The sequence below is a fragment of the Ceratotherium simum genome, chromosome 30, assembly GCF_057802395.1.
Source record: "Ceratotherium simum simum isolate JZ-2026a chromosome 30, ASM5780239v1, whole genome shotgun sequence".
Taxonomy (NCBI): domain Eukaryota; kingdom Metazoa; phylum Chordata; class Mammalia; order Perissodactyla; family Rhinocerotidae; genus Ceratotherium; species Ceratotherium simum.
Genome location: NC_141929.1, coordinates 12,745,436 through 12,770,038, shown reverse-complemented (window position 1 = coordinate 12,770,038; position 24,603 = coordinate 12,745,436). Strand labels below are relative to the sequence as shown.

Genomic DNA, 24,603 nt, shown 5'->3' with positions numbered 1-24,603 from the left:
AAACATGAGTCCATACTGGTGTCTCCAACTGTAATCCATTACCATATGGACCACATCCTGCTGTTACTTCTCTGAAACATCCCATTCCAACAGTGAGAAACCTGACTCCCAACTTACCAATCTTTACGTAATTGCTTTTTTATAGATTTCAACATTTACTATTAGTATGCTTCTTGTGTCCAAGAAGCAGACATCAAGATAGAATTAGATGTGTACAAGATTTATGGGGGGAAATACCTGGACAGGAAAAAGGAGAGAGAAAGTAGGAGTAGGTAGGGAGAGGTTTTAGACCATAATGCAGTCTTTACACTTGTGAAAAGAGAAAGAGAAGGAAGGAAGGAAGGAAAGAAGGAGGAAGGGAGGGAAGGATGGGGTGAGAGGGGCCTCACACTGTGGAGCAGCTCTGAGAAAATTCTCAACCAGGACATTAAGGAGCCCCAGAGAAATTATTGCTAATTAGAGGAGATCCATGTAGAGCAGAATTGGCCTAGCTATAGTGTCCCCGCTGTGCTCAGTCATTGGCTGGGGACAACTCAGAGAGAATGTGGCTTTGGTGTAAACACTGCAACAGATCTCAAGGTACAGTAGCTGGATACTGCTTTTCAATGATGCTGTTCATTGCAGGAGATCTGTAAAGGGAGATCCGAGCCGCGGATTTCCATAGCCATCACAATTCTCTATTGTTGTGTAGGTCTGTTATGTGTTGAATTGTATCTGCCCAAAATTCATGTATTGAAGTCCTAACCCCCAGTACCTCAGAATGTGACTGTATTTGGAGATAGGGCTTTTAAAGAGGTAATTAAAGTAAAATGAGTCATATGGGTGGGCCAATTCCAATATGACCCGTGTCCTTATAAGAAGAGGAGGTTAGGACATAGACACACACAGAGAGAAGACCATGCAAAGACACAGGGGGAAGATGGCCCTCAGGTTGGCCAAGCAGACAGGCCTCAGAAGAAGCCAATTCTGCCAACACCTTGAGCTTAGACATATAGCCTCCAGAACTGTGAGAAAATTTCTATTGTTTCAGCCACCCAGTCTGTGCTACTTTGTTATGGCAGCTCTAGCAAAGTCCTAACATTTAAAAGTCTTTAATTAAAAAAAAATCCATCTCAGACATATTTACGTATTTACAGGTAAAATGCTGTGATGTCTGGGATTTATTTTGACATACTCCTGCCAAAAGAAAGGAGGATAGATGATAAAGAATGGCAAAATGATTACTGTGGAAGCTGTTTTGAGTATATGAAAATTCACCAACTATTCTCTCAACTTTAGCATATGATTGAAAATTGACATAATAAAGAGTTTCAAAATGTAACTAACTCATTATTATTAATTTTTGATGAGTGAGTCTATAGGGCACAGCATGCCAGGATCTGTATGGATTTAAAATGTTAAATTTAGAAAACCACAACAATAGTAATGTCTACCCACTAAAAGTCAAGAGTTCTACAATACGCTTTATGAAGCTACTCCAATGGTTATAATACAGGCCGATAAGGTAACTGTTATTGACATTAATTTATGCTGTTAGTAAGTAGCTTAACTTGGACTTGAACAATAGCCTTCCTGTTTCAGCAGCCAGTGTTATTTTCCATTATGCCACTGCCTCCCATAATAATAACTACTTTTACTGAATATATACTGTGTCAAGCATTTTGTCGGGTGTCATATATCATGAGGGAATGTCAAATTTGAAAAAAAAAAAGTTTTTATGCATCTGTTGATATGGTCATATGGTTATTCTAATTCATTCTGCCAGTGTGGTAAAATGTATTAATTGATTTTTAATAACTTTATTTGGGTATAATTGACATATAATTAACTGCACATTTGAAAATTCACAATTTATTAGCTTTTAATATATATATATGCACCTGTGAAACAATCACCACAATTAGCATAATTACTATTTCTATCACCCCTAAAAGTTTCCTCATGCTCTTTTATAATCCCTCACTCCTGCCCCCTTCCCACCCCACAACCGGTGATCTTTTTGATGTCACAGTAGATTAGCTTACATGTTTTAGAGCAATGATCAGCAAATAATGGCCTGTGGGTCAAATCTGGCCCCACCTCCTGTTTCTGTAAACAAAATTTTATTGGAACACAGACAAACATTTATTGGAACACAGACACACCTATTACGTGGGTTGGAGAACACAGCCAAAGTTTTGGCAATTCACAAGTTTACTCTGGCTTTTAATTTTCTGCTGGGTTCCCTTGTATTTTTTCTGGGAATACATAAGGCCTCGTGATCCAAACAGTGATGTCTGGATAGCTAGGGCCCTCTCTGGTCTATCCTGAGTGTCTGTGCAGTTTTGCATGTGCACAGCCTTCCAAGTAGCTAGAGATGTGTGGGAGCTTATCAAGGCCTGTTAATACTGTCTCATTCCACCATCCTTGTTAAATTTCTGGCTAGTGGGGCAGTCTGCTGCCTGTCTCAACCAGAATTGCAACCTCATGCTAACTGTGATTTCACTCTCCCCGTTTTTTTTGCCATCAGGATTACTACTGTTTTGTACAATATCCAGGAGTTTGGGATTTTTCTAGTCTTTGAAGCAGATTAAGTCAGTGCCCCCTAGCAGTGAAACTGCTGATTCCTGCTTAGCAAGCTGGTGGAGTAGGAGTGGGGCCCGTGAGAGCAGCCTTCAAGCTAAAGCTCCAGAAACTCCGTCTGTTCTTGCCTCAGGTTTGGTAGTTTTTCTTGAATCAAGTCTTCTCCATTTTTTAAAATTTGCCTCTGGTTGATCTCCAGAGTACTGAAAGGGTTGTCTTGGTCAATTTCGTCCAGTTGTGTCATTGCTTTTTGGGGAGCAGCTTTGCTGAGCTCTTCATACCACCATTCCAGAAGTGCTGCCTTCTTCATGCCCTCTCTTAAGAGGTCTTATTATTGGCCCTATAATTCCCCCATTCTCCTCACTAATTCCCACCTTCCAAGAGCCGTCAGCTGTGACTTTAATTTTTCTTTGGCAAAGTGAAAGAACTTACATTCTGTTATGTGACCTTCGTTAAATCTGTACTGTTTATAAAATATTTTATTCTTTTAACAACGATTTACTCTGTATTTACAATTTGCCTGTCAGTGTCAAGGATTCTGAGTCAGGACAGGTGTACCAAATATCCTGGGCTTTGCTCTCCTGAAACTCACTTTTTGTGTTTAGACATAGAGCACATATATAATAAATAGATAAACTCCTATGTGAAAATTATCAGTGTTTTTAGGTAAATAAAACAGGTACTAAAAGAAGAATAACTGGTGGTGGATGGGAACTGCTTAGATAGAAGGATGTGCTTTTGAAAGGTGATAGAATGACAAGGAGCCTGATGTGATAATCTGGGGCAAGTGTGTTTCAGGCAGAGAACCCTAAGGACAAATACTTTTAAGTTGCCTAGTAATGTTGCACGTAAAATGATTGACCTGAAATTTAGGTGAGGTGAAGAGCGGTAAGCAGGAGCAATGACAAAAATAAAACCTAGGTCAGAAATTGTTCCAAGTATTGGAAAAGTAATGAATATTATTTTATGAATTTGAGCATGTGAGTGACATTTACTATAGAGCCCAATAGTATGCTGAAATTACATTTCCCTCTTTGGAGTTTCAGTAACACAATTTTATTTCCACTCAGTGGAGAAAGTTCCTAATTTTCAAATAGATGCTCCCTTTTTATATCCTACCAATTTGTTGAAGGTTTTTATTATCTTAATTTCTAACTAAATATTCAAACTATTGGATTGGGAGAAAAGAACTAGACCTAATTTTAACATTTTAGTTTGGAATGGCTAGTATTTCAGTTCCTCATACCATCTAGATGTTTCATGAACAAAGAGATGGATTGACACAAACACTGGGTTTTGGTCTTCTCTCACCCACCCGTTGAGGTTAGGGAACCTTAACGTGATAAAAGATATTTTCTTATTCCAAGTGTATTAGAGACTTTGACGCTGAAGCCTGGTTAAAAGTTAGAGTCTGATATCCTTACTTTTCAAAAAGAGGTTTTGTCACAGCTAAACATCAGCCAGGGGATTCACATGTATGACTATGGCAGCATATGACAGCTGCAGCAAATTACAGAGCCTCATTCTGACCTTAGTTTTTAATAAACACTTAAAATAAACGAAGAAAGCATTTTACTTTCAGGTATGAAAAATAAATATCTAAGCAAGAATTCAGATAATGAATTATTGTTTTGGGCTGGACATTAATAGAAGCTGACACAAACAATGGCGTCAGCCAGGGGAACATTCCAGAACTTGGTACAGTGTTCCTGATAGCCAGAGAAGAGAAGGAGAAATTGAACCCTCCAAATACGAAGAGATTTCATTATACATTTGACTTAAGAAGCACTGTAATTTTGACAATAGATGATGCTTCATAGTTAGGTTCACAATGGTTAGATATTTATGAAGAAATGGAGGCAGATTAGCTCATTCCTCCTAGAACATGGATACATATTCTTCACAGGATGAATATACACTGTCTTAATACCCATTTCAGCAGAAAACTGAAATAAAACAAGTATTTATCTTCCAGGAAAATGATGAAAGCCAAAACATGTGAAGTGTAAAAAGAATCTTCAGAAAAATAATACATATAAAGAAAAGAAGACTATTATTAACAGGTAAAAGTGAGCTATTTACGTCTGTATTTTCCACCATTTCCACCTCCTTGCTTGTGTTGCATGCTATTAGCAGTACTTTTTTCATCTTATTAAAAAACGAATGAAGTGCCTGCCTCAATCAAATACTAACACATACAGATATGCGTGTCTTTATATACTGATGCATCAATATGCTCTGGGGACTAAACAATTAAGTTATATTCAGACAAATAGATATTAAGGAAATATTTCACAGCATTTTACAGTGTTACTCGCAGCCAGAGAAATATTACATTTCTCAATTAGAGAATTATTATTAGGTTTTAAAAACAACCACAACAGCATTACCAAATCTAAAATAGTCAACATTAATTTTGTAACATCATGAAATATGCAATAAATATTCCTATATCCCCAAATGTATCATTTTTTCCCTTTTAAAAAGATTTTACATTTTAGAGCAAAGCTGAGCAGAAAGTACAGAGAATTCCCATATACCCATGCCCCCACACAGGCACAGCCTCCTCCACTATCAACGTCCTGAACCAGAGTGGTGGTTTTTTTACAGCTGATGTATCTATATTGACACATCATCACCCCAAGTCCATAGTTTACATTAGGGGTCATTTTTGGTGTTGTACATTTTATGGATTTGGACAAATGTATAATGATATGTATCCACCACTATAGTATCATACAGGATACTTTCACCACCCCCTAAAAATTCTCTGTGCTCCTCCTATTCATCCCTCCTTCCCAGCTAACCCCTGGTAACCACTGGTTATTTTACTCTCTCCATAGTTTTGCCTTTTCCAGAATGTCATATAGTTGGAATCATACAGTATGTAGCCTTTTCAGATTGGCTTATCACTTAGTAATATGCATGTAAGCTTCCTCTATGTCTTTTCATGGCTTGATAGCTCATTTCTTTTTTTTTTTTGGTGAGGAGGATTGTCCCTGAGCTAACATCTGTGCCAGTCTTCCTCCATTTTGTATTGTGGGACGCTGCCACAGCCTGGCTTGAGGATCACGGTGTAGGTCTGCACCCGGGATCTGAACCTGTGTACCCCTGGCTGCTAAAGCAGAGCACATGAACTTAACCACTGTGCCACCAGGCCGGCATCATGTAGCTCACTTCTTTTTTTGTTTTTTTTTTTTGGGGGGGGGTGAGGAGATTAGCCCTGAGTTAACATCTGATTAGCCCTGAGTTAACATCTGTTGCCAATCCTCCTCTTTTTCTGGAGGAAGATTGGCCCTGGGCTAACAGCTGTGCCCATCTTCCTCTACTTTATATGTGGGATGCTTGCCACAGCATGGCTTGACGAGCGGTGCATAGGTCCGCGCCCGGGATCTGAACCTGTGAACCCTGAGCCACTGAAGAGGAACACATGAACTTAACTATTATGCCACCAGGCCAGCCCCAGCTCATTTCTTTTTGACACTGAATTGTATTCCATTGTCTGGATGTACCAGTTTATTTTTCCATTCACCTGTTGAAGGATATCTTTATTGCTTCCAAGTTTTGGCAATTATGAATAAAGCTGCTATAAAGCATCCACATACAGGTTTTTGTGTGGACATAAATTTTCAACTCACTTGAGGAAATACCAAAGAGTATGATTGCTGGATTGCATGGTAAGAGTATGTTTAGTTTTTTAAGAAACTGACAAAATGCCTTCCAAAGTGGCTGTACCGTTTTGCATTTCCACAAAAAAAGAATGTGAATTCCCATTGCTCCACATCCTCACCAGCATTTGGTGTTGTCAGCATTTTGGATTTTGGCCATTTTAATAGATGTGTTAGTGGTATGTCATTATTGTTTTAATTTGCAATTCCGTGATGACATATGATGTTGAACATCTTTTTCTATGTTTATTTCCTATCTGTATATCTTCTTTGGTGAGGTGTTTGTTAAGGTTTTTAACCAAGTTGTTCATTTTCTTATTGCTAAATTTTAAGAGTTTTTTTTGTATATTTTAAATAACAGTCCCTTATCAGATATTTCTTTTGCAAATATTTTCTCCCAGTCTGTGGCTTGTCTTCTCATTCTCTTTAGTAGAGCAGAAAAATTTAATTTAAATGAAGTCCAGCTTACCAATTATTTCTTTCACAGGTCATGCCTTTGGTGTTGTATCCAAAAAGTCATTGCCATACCCTAGGTCATCTAGATTTCCTCTTATGTTATCTCTAGAAGTTTTATAGTTTTGTATTTTACATTTAAGTCTATGATTCATTTTGAGTTAATTTTTGTGAAGAGTGTAAGGTCTGTGTCTAGATTGTATATATATTTTTTGCATGTGGATATCCAATTGTTCCAGAACCATTTGTTGAAAAGGCTATCTTTTCTCCTCTGTAGTGCCTTTGTTCCCTTGTCAAAGATCATTCAACTTTATTTATGTAGGTTTATTTCTGGGCTCTCTATTCTATTCCATTGATCTATTTGCCTATTCTTTCACCAATACCACATCGTCCTGATTACTATAGATTTGTAGTCAGTCTTGAAGTTGGGTAGTGTCAGTCCTCCAACTGTGTTCTTCTCCTTCAATACTGTGTTGGCTATTCTGGGTCTTTTGCCTCCTTATATAAATTTTACAATCAATTTGTCAATATCCACAAAACAGCTTGCTGGGATTTTGATTGGGCCAAATGTATCATTTTTTTAGCTGTATCAAGATCCAAATAAGATTCGAGTGTTGTGAATTGTTTAAATATCTTTAAATATCTTTTAATCTAAAATTCTGTCTTCATGTTGCCTTTCCATGCAACTTATTTATGGAAAGAACCAGTCATTTATTCTGTAGAGTTTTCCACAGTCTTGATTTTGAATAGTGCATCTTTCTGGTGATATTTAACATGTTCTTCTGTTGTCAGTGTTTCCTATAAATTGGAGGTTAGATCTACAGATGTGATCAAATTCCAGTTAGAATTTTTGGGCAAAATCGCTTCATAGATGGCTTGCGTACTTCCATTACAAGGTGCCCAATCTGTCTCTCTCTCTGATGTTAGCAGCCACATGGAAAATAGCGATATTCTAATTTACTATTCTCTCTTCAAATATTAGTTGGCATATTCCTAAAAAAAGAAGATCTCCTTTGTCAACTATTTGGTTACTCAAGAGTGTGGTTTGTACAGAAAAAGCTTGATATTTTGTCTTTACTTACCATAATAAAGAGAGGGTTCCTTAACATTCTTCAAAGTTCAAGAGACAATGCATCACTAATTATGTAAATGTCTTTAATTTCATTAAAGGATATTATTAACTTTACTTGGCAATAAATTTTAGAATTCAAGTGAATTTTCTAGAATTTTTCCTAGAAAAATACAGTGTATAAAACTAAAACCAGAACAAAAAGGAAATATGAACGTGCAATAACGGTTAGAGGCATTAAAAAGCTAAGTAAAAATTTTTGATGAAAAGTCTTTAGGCCTACATAGCTTCACCGGTGAGTTTTTAAAATATTCAATGAAGAAATATTGCAATTCCTATGCCAATTATTCCATTAAAAAGGAGGAAATGCTTCCCAAATCATTTCATGAGCCTAGCATATCCTTGATATCAAAACCTGAGAATAATATTATAAGAAAGAAAAAGTTTCGACAAATATATTTCATGAATACAAAATTCTAATTAAAATATTTATAAATCAAATCCAGGGATTATAAATAACACAATATATCATGAACGAGTGAGGTTTATTCTAGAAATGCAAAGTTGATTTAACATTCTTAAATCAATAAATACAATTCAAACATTAACAGAATAAATGAGAAATGTCAAATTCTCACCTCATTAGATGAATAACAATCAGTTGATAATTCCATACTCTTTATGTTTAGAACATTCAGCATACCATCAATGGGAGGAAACTTCCTTAATGTGGTAGAATCTACAAAATGTTAAATAATCATAAATATTCAAATACCAAATGCTTTCCTTCTGACAAAGAGAATAAAAAGCGGAGGTCTGCTATCATTATGCCCTTCAACATAGTAATGGAGAGCTCAACCAACTCAGTAATGCAGGCATTGACATGAACAGAATATGAGAAAGGAAACCAGTCATGACTCATTGTAAACATAAAATATTTCAAAAATCTAAGCACAAAAAAATTAGAATACGCTGGTATCTATATACAAAATTAATAAACATAATTTTATTTGATATTTTGAAAATCTATAAAGAAGGTGAATAAACACTTTTCCTAAGTTCCTAGCATTTATTTAACAAAGTAGGAAACCTGAGTTTTTATTTGCAATTCAAAATCAGGCATTAGTATGTACTCTTTGTGTATCTCAAATGATTTTATAATATTTTATTTACCAGACACAGGAACAAAATTTACCCATTCCTTCTAAGGATTACAATTAGATTTTATGTATACTAGAAAGGACCTGTCATAAATGGAGCTGGAAATGATGAAAATTAGTGCAATGTGGTGCATGGATAAAAGAGCAAATGACATTTTGTCTGTCTTCAAGAACATTGCTTGCTTCTGAAATTAAACCCAGCAGGTAGGAAGATTCTAAACAGACTTCAAATTGTTGAACATCTGCTCACCCTAGCACAATCTAAAACAAGAAATGCATAACATTTTATAATGCTAAAATTCATACAATTTAGTTAGCATCATTACACTATTAAATTTTTTTTGGAAGCATGTCTCCAACAGAATCCAAAATGTTTTCGCTTTCAAGCTGAAAAGTGCTATTAAACTGACCCAAACAGCTCTTTCGTTATGTCAAAAATTGTTAAATATCTTTTGCAAATTTAGGTTTATGTCATTTTCCTAAAATTTCTCAAAATGAAGTGTAAAATTAATAAACCTTAGGGTCAATTATATTTAAACGAGATGGAAATTTAGATTTCAGCTTTTAGGTGAAGCTGCTTGATTTTCCTCTTTCATACCCATGCTAGACAGTAATGTGTTCTGGTTTGCTGCAGATAAGAAAGGGCTCAGTTCACTTAGGGGTGACAAAAATACCCAAGAGTTTATTTTGCTTACTAAGGCAATGGTTATTCGAAAGAAAACGGGTTGGTGCTTCCAGTCCTGATGTCATAACTCACAGCCATTCCAGAATTTGAGTGTTCCTCCTCTCTGCTCACCCATTCTGATCCACCTAGGTCTCAATATGTCCTTCTCGGATCTAAAAACAATTGGCTCAGAGAGTTTAAAGGACACTGGCTGAGCCACTGCCACAGATGGCTCAAGAATTTTGTACTTCACAGGGGATTTCATTGCTTCAGTTCATCTTCTGTGCAGAAAAAGTCACGTCACCCTTCAGCTCTCAAGTTGGTCATCTTCCTAGCCACAGACAAAACATGTTGCACACTGTGTCATTGTCAAAAAGACAAAAGTAGAGTGATGACTGGATCTGTGGTTGCCAAGGTTTAAGGGAAAGGAGGAGGGTGCGACAGTAAAGCGATAGCACAGGGAGTTTTTCTGGGGCGATAGAATTGTCTGCTTCCTGATCGTGATTGTAGTTACGTGAATCTACGCATCTGTTAAAATTCATAGATGTGTACATCAAAAAAGTCAATTTTACTGTATGACAATTAAAAAAAAATACAAAAAAAATGATCCTAACAGAAAATTCAAAGTGTTGTCATTTGCAGAGGGGCTCTGTGGCTGACCCCAGATCCACACCCACACGATCCAGTTAAGTAAAAAGTTTTCCAAGCACAGGCTTTCATGCTGCTATGTGTCTTAAACAGGATTATTTAAAAGCATGCTAAGGCAGTTAACCTCTGTTGATGCCTAAGGAGAAGAAAAAAGCTGCTTTTTAAAAAGCTTTTAAACAACATTTAAAGCAATAAACAGCCTTTGAAAAAACGTGTTTTCTTTTCTTAAAACACACCCTCCCCGCACCACCACAAATGGTGCTTTTGCTGGTGCCTATATGAGATTACAAGGGAAAGCAGTACTTTCAAAATTCTTTGCTTTAATGTCAATTGATTTAAGATTGCCCTTCTCCTTCCCTTTGTCTAATCATCGTAACGTGAAGATCACATACTGTATCATTATTCAACAAGTGTTAGAACATAGAACAATCCTGTCCTTGATTGCACAGCAATACAGAAAAGGGAGTTTAAGGTTCATGTGACTCCTTTTTGTCGCATTGTGTCCTTTATATTTCTGTCACTTCAAAATTTTTTCAAGAATGGAGAGTTATCAGATAATAGAAATGTGGAGATAAGCTGAAGCAGAATTGAGATTCTATAGTTTGTCCAAGAGAAACAAAAATCATAAGCTTATCAAATCCTAAGGGTTAAGTCTCTGAATAATTTATTTATAAAAAGAGAATTTGTATGACAAACATGGCTACAAAACTTGAAGTAATTCAACAAGCTAAACCTTGTGGAACTTGTATCAGGGATTTCAGCAATGTGCTTTTGTACCCTAATTGTCCGCTTCACGCAGTCAAAGGAAAGTAATCAACTTTCTTACTCAGAAAATAGCTAAAGTGTAAAGAAATATTTTTGCGTTTTTGTTTTTATGTAAATTTATCTCAGTGAAATGAATACCCAAGTTTTTAGCTAAAATCATTGATTTCCTAGCTAGAAACATAGGTGTTTTTTCCTGGGTTTGCTGTGAATTCGTTCATTCAAGATGACTTGTTTCAGAACAAGAGCCAACCCAACTGTAATGAACCACACATGGACCAAGTTCTTCTTTGCTTGCACCTTTCATGGAGGTGTCAAGATACTAGAACACAAATTGCTCAGTGCTTTTCCTTATACTAATTTCCTTTACGCTATGAACCCGAGAACTGAAAATTTAATGCAATGAGACTTACTTCTAAATCCAAATGAGAGTATCGTCACTCTGTGATTCCTTTGCTGAACTTTTCTGGGCAGTTCGTTAAATTTTTCTGTTGGCATATTGCATCACCCACCTCAGTATATTGCTTTCACACTTATTTAAAGTCACATTTAAGTTGCTACTTCTTCCAGACATAGTATTAAATGCTCTTCAGAAATAAAAAGTTAATGACATATGGTGTTCACAGAAAACATATTCATATATTCATGTATGTATATGAAGGGGAGGAAGATTATATTCTACCCACTCTGGGTCCTTTCTGGCTGGGCTACAAATTAAATTGACATGAGACTGAATAGCAGGAGAAAATCAAACAAAGCTTTATAACATGTATACATGGGAGAAACCAGGAAAACTGAGTTTCTCAACAAATGGCGGAGTTTTTCACCTTAAATAGCATATTCAGGTAGACAAAGGGGGATGATTGGGGTGGGGGAGTTAGCTATGGGAGATTACCAGAAAGCACAATAATCAAGAGTATGCAGATTTAAGTCCTTGCCTTCTGCACTGATAAGAGTTTCTAGATATAAGGTCATCCCCCCTTCTTCCTGGTACAGAGAGGGAGATACTTTTACAAATGGAGATTTCCCTTAAACAGAACTTTGATAAGAATGGGCTTAGCAAGGACCCTCCCAGTCTATTGCTTTTAGGCAGCTAGGGGGAAGGTCAAATGTCCTTCAGAGAAAATAATCAAAGTAAAGAGACATATTTTGAGGTGGCCAATTCTGATTTCCCACATATATTTTACTGTATGATAATTTGTGACACAAGTACATTCTTGACATCCATGAGACAAGGGACCTGCTAGGTAAAGTTAAAACAAAAGGGATTTGAAAATAAGTGAGATCTTCCTCAGAACTGATGATGAGAAATCAGAGTCAATTAGTGAAGAAAATTGATAAAATATATTAAATTATATTTAGAAAAGAGGTAACACAGAGAAGAGTTATAAAACCAAGTAGATCAGCATGGAAACTGGCTTGTTCATCAAATGCCTGATTTTTCTTAGATGCAATGTGATTTTGCCTGAATTAATGTATTTGAGCCATAATTTTTTCTCAGTAAAATTAGATAATGATAACTCTTCTTAAATTTGCTGTGAAAATGAAACAAAACAATATCTACATTTTAAAAAGTTCCAGCATAGTTCCTGTCACATAATAAGCACACAGTATTCCTTCTCCTTGTTTTTTGTTATTTAAAACCATGTTTCTCAAACTTTTTAAACCCACAGAACCTTTTATTTTCTAGTGAACTCTCACCTGGAATCCAACACATAACAGATGAAATCAGAGCTTTTTGGGTTGAAGAGGAATTGAAGTCCTGGATTTGGAGTCCTGGAGTTTTCTTTTGTCTGCTTCCCTTCCTCCCACCTCACTTGCACCCTCTCTCCAACTTCCCAACTCTCTCCTCTACCCCTGACCTCACCACACAGAAGTTCTGCCTCAGTACTCTAGGACTGCATCCAAGAAACACAATTTGAAAACACCAACACCAGAGTTTAGAAAGACAGTATTCTCAGATTTAATAACCACAGTGTCTTAAGTACAATAATATTCACCACAAACTTATTGGACACAATCACGTTGGTTAAAGAGGAAAATCATAAGAATAAATACTCATGTGAACCTAATGTTTTATGTTCGTTCAAAAACACAGGCACGTGCATTATTTATTTGTAAATCTTTTCACATAGAACAATTCTTTTTTTAAAGGGCAGTGTCCATTTAATTGTAGTTCTTAGGAAAAATATGCCTGTACTTCTATTATCTATGATATTTAGTCTGACTTTTTTAAAAAAGTGTGCCATTCAGTAGTGTTAAGTATATGCACATTGTTGTGAAGCAGATCTCCAGAACTTTTTCATCTTGCAAATCTGAAAACTCTATTCCTGTTAAACAACAAATCCAACCTCCTCCCTCCCTTGATGGCTTTTTAAAAGTAAAGTAAGGGCCGGCTCTGTGGCTTAGCGGTTAAGTGCGCGCGCTCTGATGCTGGCGGCCTGGGTTCGGATCCCGGGCGCGCCCCAAGGCACCACTTCTCCGTCCAGCGCGAGGCCGAGTCCCACGTACAGCAACTAGAAGGATGTGAACCTATGACATACAACTATCTGCTGGGGCTTTGGGGGGGAAAAAATGAATAAATAAAATCTTAAAAAAAGAAAAAAAAAAAAAAAAAAAAGTAAAGTAAGACATTAAAGGGACTTGTGTAGCCATCTAAGAGCAAAATCTTTCTATTTATGTTCCTAAACTTGTCAGACTGTCATTCATATCTTATTCAAAAGCATTTTTACATTATGTTTCTTTATTGAGTCTTTACAAAGCATTCAAATTAGTTTTCTTGGAAAAAACTGGTGTCACCTCTCCCTCATAATTCATTGCTTTTTCATAATTTTATTAGAATTTGATTATGTTTCATAGATATACCAAGCACAATTAGCTTAAGACATAAGAAACATCCCTATACACTCTTAGTAAACACTTACCTGATTGGAAAAGCAGTGACAAACGCTCTGGCAAATGGTCTACAAGCCACGAGCTGTAGCACATTATGAACATTGGCCAGAACGATTAACAAAGAGAATGAAATGTATTGATTAATACAACATGTTTGTCAAATGGAGATCACTGACAATGAAAAAATGCATTGCCATTTGTCTATCTATCTATCTATCTATCTATCTATCTATCTATCTATCTATCTATGATCCATCCATCCATCTATCCACCCATCTATGTATCTAGCTAATCTATAGGAATATCAACATCTATATCAATTTGAAAATACAAAGTTGGTAGCTATGAAAATGATTGTTGCTATTGACTGCACACTTTGAAAATGGTTATATATAGTTAGCAATATTATATAGATCAAATACTTTAAATTTAATACTTGCTATTACACTGAAGACATCAACTGGAGAAGGCAAGCTAATAAATCCATAGTGTGTAACTGTAAGCAACATAGCTCACTTTCTTTAACTAAGATATAAGAAGTGTCCCTTTATATTTCTTTCTTAAATTTTGAATAAATTCCCTTTACTCTCAACCTAAAGTATGGGGAGGATAAGTATGTTGAACTCTGAAATGGAAAGAGTGAAGGAGGCAAAGTATTTTTCAATTTAGGAGAGAGAATATAACCGAGGATTACAAATCCTGGGTGTATCTAGACTTCTAGACAGAGATTTGGGGGTTCCTATAGTCTGAAGACTGAATTGGCAGTTATGAAATGTTTCAGAGCTCCACAATAGTTGTGAAATTGCTACAGAACTTATCAATATACTGCTAATAGACAGCAGCTCATGTCTCCCCTCTTGGAATGTTAATGAAAAGTTCTCATCTCATTCTTTCATGCCTGTATTCTTCATTCACATTGGTTTGTAATTAGGTATAACTCAGTTGAAAATCTCCATCACCTGCTGCTTTTGAGGAGCTGGGAACTGATCCAAATCTTTGATTTATTGCCATTTTCTTTTTCCACTTGCTTTCTAGCCTCTCTCTTTAATCCTTAGAATGCTGTCTATCATAATCTGTCAAACTCCATCTTTAAAATACAAAAGTCCAGGACAGACATTATAAATTTGGTCTTGTTTTCTTTCTATCAATTTTTAATCATGTCTGTTTGACTTTTAATGATGATAGATACTCTATGTATGGGATCAATGGCTTTACCTCACATTCTGTGAAAGCAGCTTTCTCATACTACTTGGTTCTAGGTTATTTTTTTCTCCAAAATCCTATTTGTTTTTTGAAGTGTTCAATTGCCTCTTCACTTGCATATGTGAGGAAATTGAGAATGTCAACTTTTATATCATTTTCTTTCATGTTATTCCAGAGGTGAGTTACTTTGACTCGCTCATTCAAAGTTATAGCACAGAAGCAATGTCTTGGAATTCTTGGAAGGAAGCAAATCATCGAGTACCACCAATTACTCTGCCATCTTTAAAAATGTGTTTGGTGTTTCAGGTAAAAATCAAGCTGTGTAACACACAATTTTGGCATCTCATCAGTGGATGGCAGAATATATTTTGTAATCTTATCTACGCAAAAAGGATCTTCTTTTCTGGATTCTGGTTCAATAAACTGCTAAACAAGTGAAATTCACACTCTCACACTTTTCCAGGCTTGCCTCTTCAAACAGCCATATTGTGCTGATAGCAAGTAGTTTCTGGTTTCTACATAAATCATTGTTTAGCTCATGAGTCTGCAATTTGGTCAGGGCTCAATGAAGAATGCTTGTCTCTCCTCCATGTGACATCAGCTAGAATGGCTTGAGTGGGAGCAGACTCCACTTTTAGGATGGCTCACTCACATGGCTCACAAGTTGGCACCTTTGTTCCCTAACATGTGGGCCTCTCCACATAAGCCTTTGCAAAGGCTGCTCCAGCTTCCTTACAGCATTGTGTCTGGGGTCCAAGAGTGAGTGTCCAAAGAAACAAGAAGTGGAACCAACCAGTTTCCTAAGATCGGGGCGAGAAACTGGCACATCACCTTTCCACCTTATTCTCTTGGTAAAATACAGAGCCCAGATTCAAGGGGAAGGCACTTGGAGCACACCTCTTGGTGAGAGAGCTGTCAAAGGAATTTGAGGCCATGTTTTACAACTACCACGTCATTTATTTAAAAATTTTTTTGAATTTGAATTATGATTCCTCCTTGACCTATGGGTTAGTTAAACAGAAATTTCTTACTTTAAAATATAAAGGAGTTTTCTAGTTATATTTTTGTGACTAAATTCAAGGCTAATTACTCTATGGTACAAGATTATTTACTACATATTAACTCAGAATGTTTAGGACTTGTTTTATATTTCAGGATATGATTGTTTTTTAACGGTTCTTTTGGGAAATGGGGAAAAAAATTAGATATATTCTAAAGTTTTTGGGCATAGTATTCAGTATATGAGTTAGGTCAACAAATTTTTTAATTATTGTTCAAATCATCTATATCATTACCAATTTTTATTTGCTTTTTAAATCAGACACTAGGATCAATTAAAATGTCACATATTAATGATGGATTTTCTGTTTGTCCTTTTGATTCTATCAATTATTTTGCAATTTATATTTTACTTTATATATTATTTACATATGGATTTAGAATTATTACATGTTTCTTGTGGACTAAAACTTTTACCAACATGAAGTGTTCCTCTTTACCTTAAGTTATGCAAAAACATTTTCCAGCTTCCTTCTGTTTAGTGTATTTATGATATAAACTTTTCTACCCTTTTATGTTCAGTGTCCTTATCTTTAAAGTGTGTCTCTTTTAAACAGCATGTAGCTGAGATTTGTTATCTCATTCATTCTGACCATCCGTATACATAATGTTAGTATTAACATTTAAATTTTTAAGTTTAAATTACTTTTTGTTTTTCTTTCCTGTTCTTTGTTTCTTTTTCTCTCCTTTCATACCATAAGTTAAAATGTATACTTTCTTATGCCTTTTCTCCTCTCTGATTTTGTAAGTTACACATTCCTTGAAAATTATTTCAGTAATTTCCCTAGAGGTGCATAGATTCATGCCACATGCACAGCTAACTTAAAGTTAAAATATACTAAAATAGTTCCTTAGTTCCCAGAGAAAACGAGATTCTTAGAGTATGTTAACTCAATTTGTTATTGTTCTCAGGCATTTTAATTCTCTGTATTATGTATTTTAAACTTCACAATGCCTTGTTATTATTGTCTTATACAGTCAACATTCATTTAGATTCACCCAATATTTTACATTTTCACAGAGTAGAATACTTTATTAGCATTTATTTTTTTATATCACTTTGAAGATTTCATTCCATGTCTCCTTGCTTCCATAATTTCTGTTGGGAAGTCTGTTGTCAGACTTATTCTTGGTTCTTTGAAGTTACTGTGTGTTATTTCCTCTGAATACTTAAAAGTTTTTTCTTTTTAGTTGGTTTTCAAAAAACTCAAAAAAGTTTTCAAAAATATGGTCTGCCTGTAATTATTTATTTAACCCTTCCTTTTTTCTCCTTGTACTTGTGGCTTGATGTCTTTTGTAAGTTTTGGAAAATTTTCAGCCAATCTTTTTTTCTGTCCTTTTCTCTCTATTCTCACCTTCAGTTCTCCAATGACATGAAACTCTTTTCATCCCATAAGTAACTTATACCCTACTTTAAAATTTTTCTCTCTGTTATTTAGTTTGGCCATTTTATTCTTTCCTGTGTTACAGGTAACTGATTTTCTTTTTAGTTATGTATAATCTGCTATTGAACACATTTGTTGTTTTTAGTTTCAATAATTGATATTTTCCCTTTATATTCATTCTATTTTTACTTTTTTGTAGTTTACTGTTCTATGCCAAAGTTCTTGCTCTGACTTTTATCTCCTTAAACATATTATGCAGAGTTATTTTATAACTCTATTACCTGAATCTTGTGTGGGTTTATTTGTATTCTCTATTTCCTTTATTTTGTTATTTAATATCTTCTGCTAGTAATGGCTTTTAAAAATTCAGTGTTGTATATTGTGAATAAGAAAATATCAAAATAATTTGCACCCTAGAAGGATGTACTCTTTCTTCAGAGAGGTTTTAAGTTTGTTTTGTATGGAGGGTAGGGTCACTAGCAATCATTGGTTGTGTGAAGACTGGTGTATCTCCAGCTTATCCTTGTCTTAGGGCATGGTCCTTTTGGTTTCCAAATCATAGCCTTTGTGGTTTACCAAGACTCTTGCTACTTGGAAGCTCCTTAATTCCATTTTTTTACTCCTGAATGTGTAAATCTGTCAAAAGCCTTGCTGATCTTTTCAGCCTCTCAGCTACTTCTAAAATCAACATCAATTTCTATGATACATATGGCCCTTAATGCTGGATTCATCTCACTGAGTTTCTTATACTAGACTTGCACTCTTTAATTTTTTATTGCCTTGTTAATTCTTTGATGCTTTCACACATAAATTTGTAATCCTTTTCTTTCAGTTTTTCTAGTTGTTCTCAATTAGAAGGTTGTTCTTGGGTTTAAGGGTGGCCATTATGAACACCAGACTGCTAATCTCTTCTTTATGTATAGCAGAAATTCTACAAAATTACTTACCTGATAATTACTGTAATTTTATAAACATGCAATTTTATGTTTAAATTCTTATAGTTAAAGCTGTGAGATCTGGGTACTCTGAGGCCCATGAAAATTTTCATCAACCCATCTACCCACCACTGTTATTCAAACTTCTGACTTTGTTTTATGACTGTGCTTAAAATTGAATGACTTTTTAAAAATTATTAAAACTTGGAGCTGAAGAAAACTTTGAACATCAGTTAGTCTCTCCATTTTATAGATGTGGTAACTGCAATTCAGAGCCGTGGCACCAGCAAGAGCATCAGTTATGCTTGAATGCACAATACAGGATTATATCTATCTATAGTCTACATAGCAAATGTTTAGGTAAGGAACCATGCTTACACTGTATGCTTATATCATTGAGTATGAGTGTGTGTTTCAAGGACACTTTAGTTCTGAGGAGGGTTCTATCACCAGTGTCTGACAAATGTCCCTGATAAATGTTCCACAATTTATCTGCACATGAATTACAGATCCTCGCCATGCAAAAGGAAATTGTTCCCCTTGTTAGAGAAAAACTTATTGGGTTAACAATTGCATGTAGTTGGGAGACCAACACGAAGAGATGAGGTCAAAGTAATTTTACTATTTGCCTGTGACAAGAGACAGATCAAATGAACAGTGAGAAGATATTACTCAGTAGTCTAATCTTTTATATTTAATACCTTAACACATCTAATTCAGGTCCACATAAAGAACTTTAAAATAAAAATCTCTGAAAAATTATGTCACTTCAGACACAGAATAGAAGATAAAGATAGGTGAAATTATTGTTACAGATAATACAACATTTACAAACCATATCAAGAGAAATTATTTTTGAAACAAAGTCCTAGTTCTAGACTCCTGACATTTTATTATCATATTCCAATGTAACAGAAATCTAATATATTTTCCTCTTTTCTACGTTTTACTATCATATGCTATCTGCTGAATTTTATAAAGTTCTATAACATTTTATATCAAGTTTATCAGTTTTTTGGTATATTTATGCACTACTAAAATGTTTGCCATTTTTATTTCAAAATAGCTTTATTTTGAGATAGGAAACAAATTTTTCTTTATATTTAGCCAGACTAATTCACATTTTAATCTACTCTGAATGAGATATAGTAATTCTAATTCAATTTAATGTTTCAGTATCAAGCATTGTACTTTTTTTTGTTTACTGTATCTTGATTATTAAACATAAGTTGATTTAAAGGAAAATATTAAAGCGAAAAGACTGAGAAACATATGCCCCATAAGAATTTCTATTTTTAAAGAACAGGTTTTCAGATAAACATAGGCAGTTGGTTTATAAGCATTAAACTGATTTCATTACCCCTTGAATCAATAAAAAATGATACTAGTTTTTGAAAATAAGAGAAACGTTATCTCATGTAATGTGATTTCAATATTATGTCTAGCTTTTTTCTCTATTACTAATATGTGTTGCTTGCAATTCACCAGCTATTATATAATGCCATATAAATTTAATATGCCCTGAAGGGAATTTGCTCTAGGGACACATTAAGAAGGCTAAATATGATTTTGAAAGCTATAAACTATGCTTTCCAATTTAGTGTTATTCAATCAGACCTAATTTATATTTTCTGTGTATGCTAGAAACCAAATAGTCAGAGTTTGCCTGGTTGATGTCCAAGGCAAAGACGAACTTCTAGCAAATTCTCTAATGGGTGTTTAATTGATACTTCTATTGATAAAAGACTGACAATGTTTCCTAGTATCCCTCAGGAAAAAGAAATGTTTCTAATAGTCATAAGTGTGTTTTCAAAAATCGTGTTGTTATTTTGGATCAGTGACTTTATCTCAGCCAACGTCGTCTTCTTTCATTGACAGCGTGTCTCAATATACGTTTATGCCTGTGTTGATAATAAAAGTTTCACTGTAAGTCTGATTCAGTATCCAATTGTTCTCCCAACTCTGGCTAAGAGCCAGGAATCAGTCTTAAACATGTGCACCGTACCCCTAAGTACTACTATTAACACCACTACCAACAAGTGCAGTACACGTTCACCGACATACCCCAGCCGTGTTATTGTGATGATGAACAGAAATACAAAATGCTTCCGCTGAAGGAAAGCACTTTAGAGAACTCCAGGGTTAAAAATATATCTCATGGACCTTGGTATATTTAGGGAAGCCATATAGTGTAGCCTTGGCTGTGAAGACAGAAATGTCTACATTTGCAAGTTACTATCTTTGTAATAGCTACTACCTGTGTGATTTCTCAAACAGCATTATTGAGCTATAATTTACATATCATAAATTTTACCCATCCTATGTATAAAATCATTTAAAATAAATTTATGGAGTTTTGCAAATAACAACATAATCTCATTTCCATCTCCCCAAAAAGATTTCTCATCCCCAGTTGGAGTCAATCTCAGTTCCCACTCCCAGCCCCAGGCAAACAAGAATCTGCTTTCTGTCTCTGTAGATTTTCCTTTTCTAGACATTTCCTATAAATGGAAACATTTCCTGTAAATGGAAACATATGATGTATGGTCTTTGGTGTCTGGCTTTTTTCCCTTAGCATAATACTTCTGAGGTTCATCTATGTTTTGCATGTAACAACAAGTAGTTCATTCATTTTTATTGCTAAGTAGTATTCCACTACATGGATATAGTACATTTTATTTATCCATCCATCAGTAGATGGATATTTTGATTGTTTTCACTCTTTGACTATTATTAATAATTCTATTGGAAATACTCATTCACAAGTCTCTGTGTGGACACATGTTTTCATTTATCTTGAGTAGATACCTAGAAGTAGAATTGATGGGTTATATGGAAAATTTAAGTCTATATTTTTAAGAAACAATCAAACTGTTTTTAAAAGTGGCAACACTATTTTAATTCCCACCAGAAATATGTGAGTATTCTACTTTCTCCGCATTCTTTCTAAAATTTGTTATTCTTTGCTTTTAGGAAGCAAGTGAGGAAGGTTGGCCCTGAGCTAACATCTGTGCCAATCTTCCTCTATTTTACATGTGGGATGCCTCCACAGCATGGCTTGATGAGAGGTGTGTAGGTCTGCGCCTGAGATCTGAACCCACGAACCCTGGGCAGCCAAAGCAGAGCGCACAAACCTGACCACTACACCACTGGGCCAGCCCCTAAAAAACATACTTTAATTATAGCCATTCTAGTGGGTCTGAAGTGATATCACATTGTGGTATTAATTTACCTTTCCCTAAGGACTAATGATATTGACTATATTTTATGTGCTTATTAACCATTCATTCATCTTTTTTTTGTAAAACATCAATTCAACACTTTTGTTCATTTTTCATTAGGTTGCTTTCTTATTTCTTAGTTTTAAGAATTCTTTATAGTTTTTGATACAAGTCCTTTATGAGATATTTGATTTGTAAATAATTTCTACTAGTCTAATGCTTGTTTTTTAATTTTCTTAATGGTGTCTTTTAAAACACAAATTTTTAAAATTTTGATAAAGTCCAATTTTTCATTTATGGGTAGTGTTTTTGGTGTTGCATCTAAGAAAGTTTTGCATAACCCAGATTATAGATATTTCCTCCTATGTATTATTTAAAAATTTTTGTACTTTTAGCTCTTTGATTTAGGCTGTGATACACTTTGAGATCATTTATCATGTGGCCCCCTCCATCTTCAAAGCCAGAAACTGAGAACTACTCTCAAGTTGAATCCTTCCTCACGTTTTGAATCTCTTTCTTCACGAAGAGCCTTGTCTATTTTTAGGACTCATCTGAATAGGTCAGGCCCAGGGAGGATCATCTCCCTTTTAAAAGTCAATTGTGCGGGGGGGCTGGCCCAGTGGCGCAAGCGGTTAAGTGTGCGTGCTCTGCTGTGGTGGCCCGGGGCTTGCCAGTTGGGATCCTGGGCGCGCACTGACGCACCGCTTGTCAAGCCATGCTGTGGCGGCGTCCCACATAAGGTGGAGGAAGATGGGCATGGATGTTAGCCCAGGGCCAGTCTTCCTCAGCAAAAAGAGGAAGATTGGCAGATGTTAGCTCAGGGCCGATCTTACCAAAAAAAAAAAAGTCAACTGTGCCATATAACACAACCTAATAACAGGAATCATGTTCTGTCATGTTCTCTAGTACCTTCCACACTCAACAGGAGAGGGTCATACAAGGGTATGGATCATAGGGAATAATTGTAGAATTCTGCCTGCTGCTACTACTGACGTGTCTATTAAGGCATAATACATTGAGAGAAAAGCATGTATTGATTACAGTTTCACTCACTGTTCCCAAAGAGAGTTTGAAAAGTTATATCAAGGGTAACAACACAAATACAAAATTACCTCACCTTCAGTTTGTGTATTAAAATGTTCTAAAACTATGATTTTGTGTTAAAATGTTTTTAAGCTTATAAAATTTCAAACCTAATTCTAAAATATGATTGCTCAAACTAAAACAGTTACAATCATTATTCAGTGTTTGACAAAGTATGTTTCAAATCTTACAATTTATTAAATATGTTTTTATTTATAATATTTACTCTCATTTTCCATTAGCTAACACATAAGATAAAGAGGAACACAATGAAGTGACAGAAAAAATATTTTCACAATAAATAAGAATCAGTGTGATTGCCTTCAAAATTAATGTGCAGTTTGGACTGGTCTTTTTCAAATTCAAGTGCATGATAAATTGCAGTGATTGCATTTTCACGAAGACACCTGTGCTCAGAATTTTGGCCTCACAGGAGCTATAAAATGCTGTACTTGAATGGCTTTGAAGAAAAATAAAATACAATTATTTGGAAACTGATATGTTGAGGCGCCTAGAATCTATTTGGTTTTAAAGGCCTTAACCCACTCTAATTCTTCGTTAAGGAAAATCAATCATAGGATGAGAACATGAATTAGATATCCCTAAATGTCATAACATTTGTATATTGGATTTTATTTTTACTTCATTAAGAAATCAAATAGGAGTGTAATTAAAGTAAATGGTAGCATTTGATAGAGAGACTGTTCATGGTTTTTCCCAACTTTAAACACCACTGAAAATTCTAGGTTGTGAAGGATAAGCCAAGTATGTATGCATGATTGATTAGAAACTTATTCACTTATTTTTTTTGCAAGGAAGGATTTGCCCTGAGCTAACATCTGTTTCCAATCTTCCTCTTCTTTTTTCCTTCCCCCCAAAACCCCAGTGCATGGTTGTATATCCTAGTTGTAAGTCCTTCTAGTTCTGTGTGAGCCACTGTCACAGCACAGCAACTGACAGACGAGTGGTGTGGTTCTGCACCTGGAAAGCCAAACTGGACCGTGGAAGAGTGAGAGTGCCAAACCTTAACCACCAGGCCATCGGGGCTGGCTTGAAACTTATCCGCTTTTAAATCACAGGGAAATCTACTTTTATTTAGTTTGAAATGTGTTACACAACTCTGTTTGAAATTGGATGCCCTAAACTTTCCCTTGAATTTTGAAAGGGGATGAGAATGAATGAGGAAGCGAAGTCTTGAAAAGGCCCCTAGCAATATTATTTAACTTTATAGACTTATTTAGAGTAGATGATTCTGGAAATTATGTTTTTATAACTTCTATGATAACAAGTTAATCTCCCTCTTCAAAGCCGTGATTCAGTAAAAATTATTTGAATGCCTACTGTGTGCCAGGTGCTGGGAAAATTCTGAGCAAACAGAAACAGAGGATTTGATTCTTGCCCTCATCGAGTAGGTTGGAAAACAAGACAAGCAAAGTAATATTTACAATATATTTTGATAAATGCTGTCTGGTCTGAGAAGAGTGGTTGAGGGACAAAGCAACACAGGATCTTTTAAGTCGTGCTAAATCACCCACAAATTATCAGGGTTCAACTTCATTTTTCCCTCTCCCATATCAGTTTTTGGTTTACTTACATAACTACAGTTTTTCTTATAAGTATTCCTGTATTTTATAAGCATGGACACAAATATCTCTCCCTGAAGTCCATAGCAATTTTTTTTTTGTTAGGAAGATCAGCCCTGAACTAACATCCGATGCCAATCCTCCTCTTTTTTTGCTGAGGAACATCGGCCCTGAGCCAACATCCGTGCCTATCCTCCTCTACTTTATATGGGACACCACCACAGCATGGCTTGACAAGCGGTGTGTCGGTGCA

The 24,603-nt window shown here is 35.4% G+C and overlaps 1 long non-coding RNA gene across 11 annotated transcripts in view; it reads left to right on the top strand.

Annotated features, from left to right (window-relative positions):
• LOC147913088 (uncharacterized) overlaps positions 1-24,603 on the top strand; it is a 125,210-nt gene that overhangs the window by 62,050 nt on the left and 38,557 nt on the right. For 7 of the 11 annotated variants that reach the window (XR_015549123.1, XR_015549124.1, XR_015549126.1 and 4 more), the window contains exons 4-5: positions 2,510-2,695; positions 4,538-4,625. This is a non-coding gene — a long non-coding RNA (uncharacterized LOC147913088). The remainder of the gene's footprint in view (positions 1-2,509; positions 2,696-4,537; positions 4,626-24,603) is intronic. The other 4 variants (XR_015549129.1, XR_015549122.1, XR_015549125.1 and 1 more) reach the window with 1 other exon arrangement.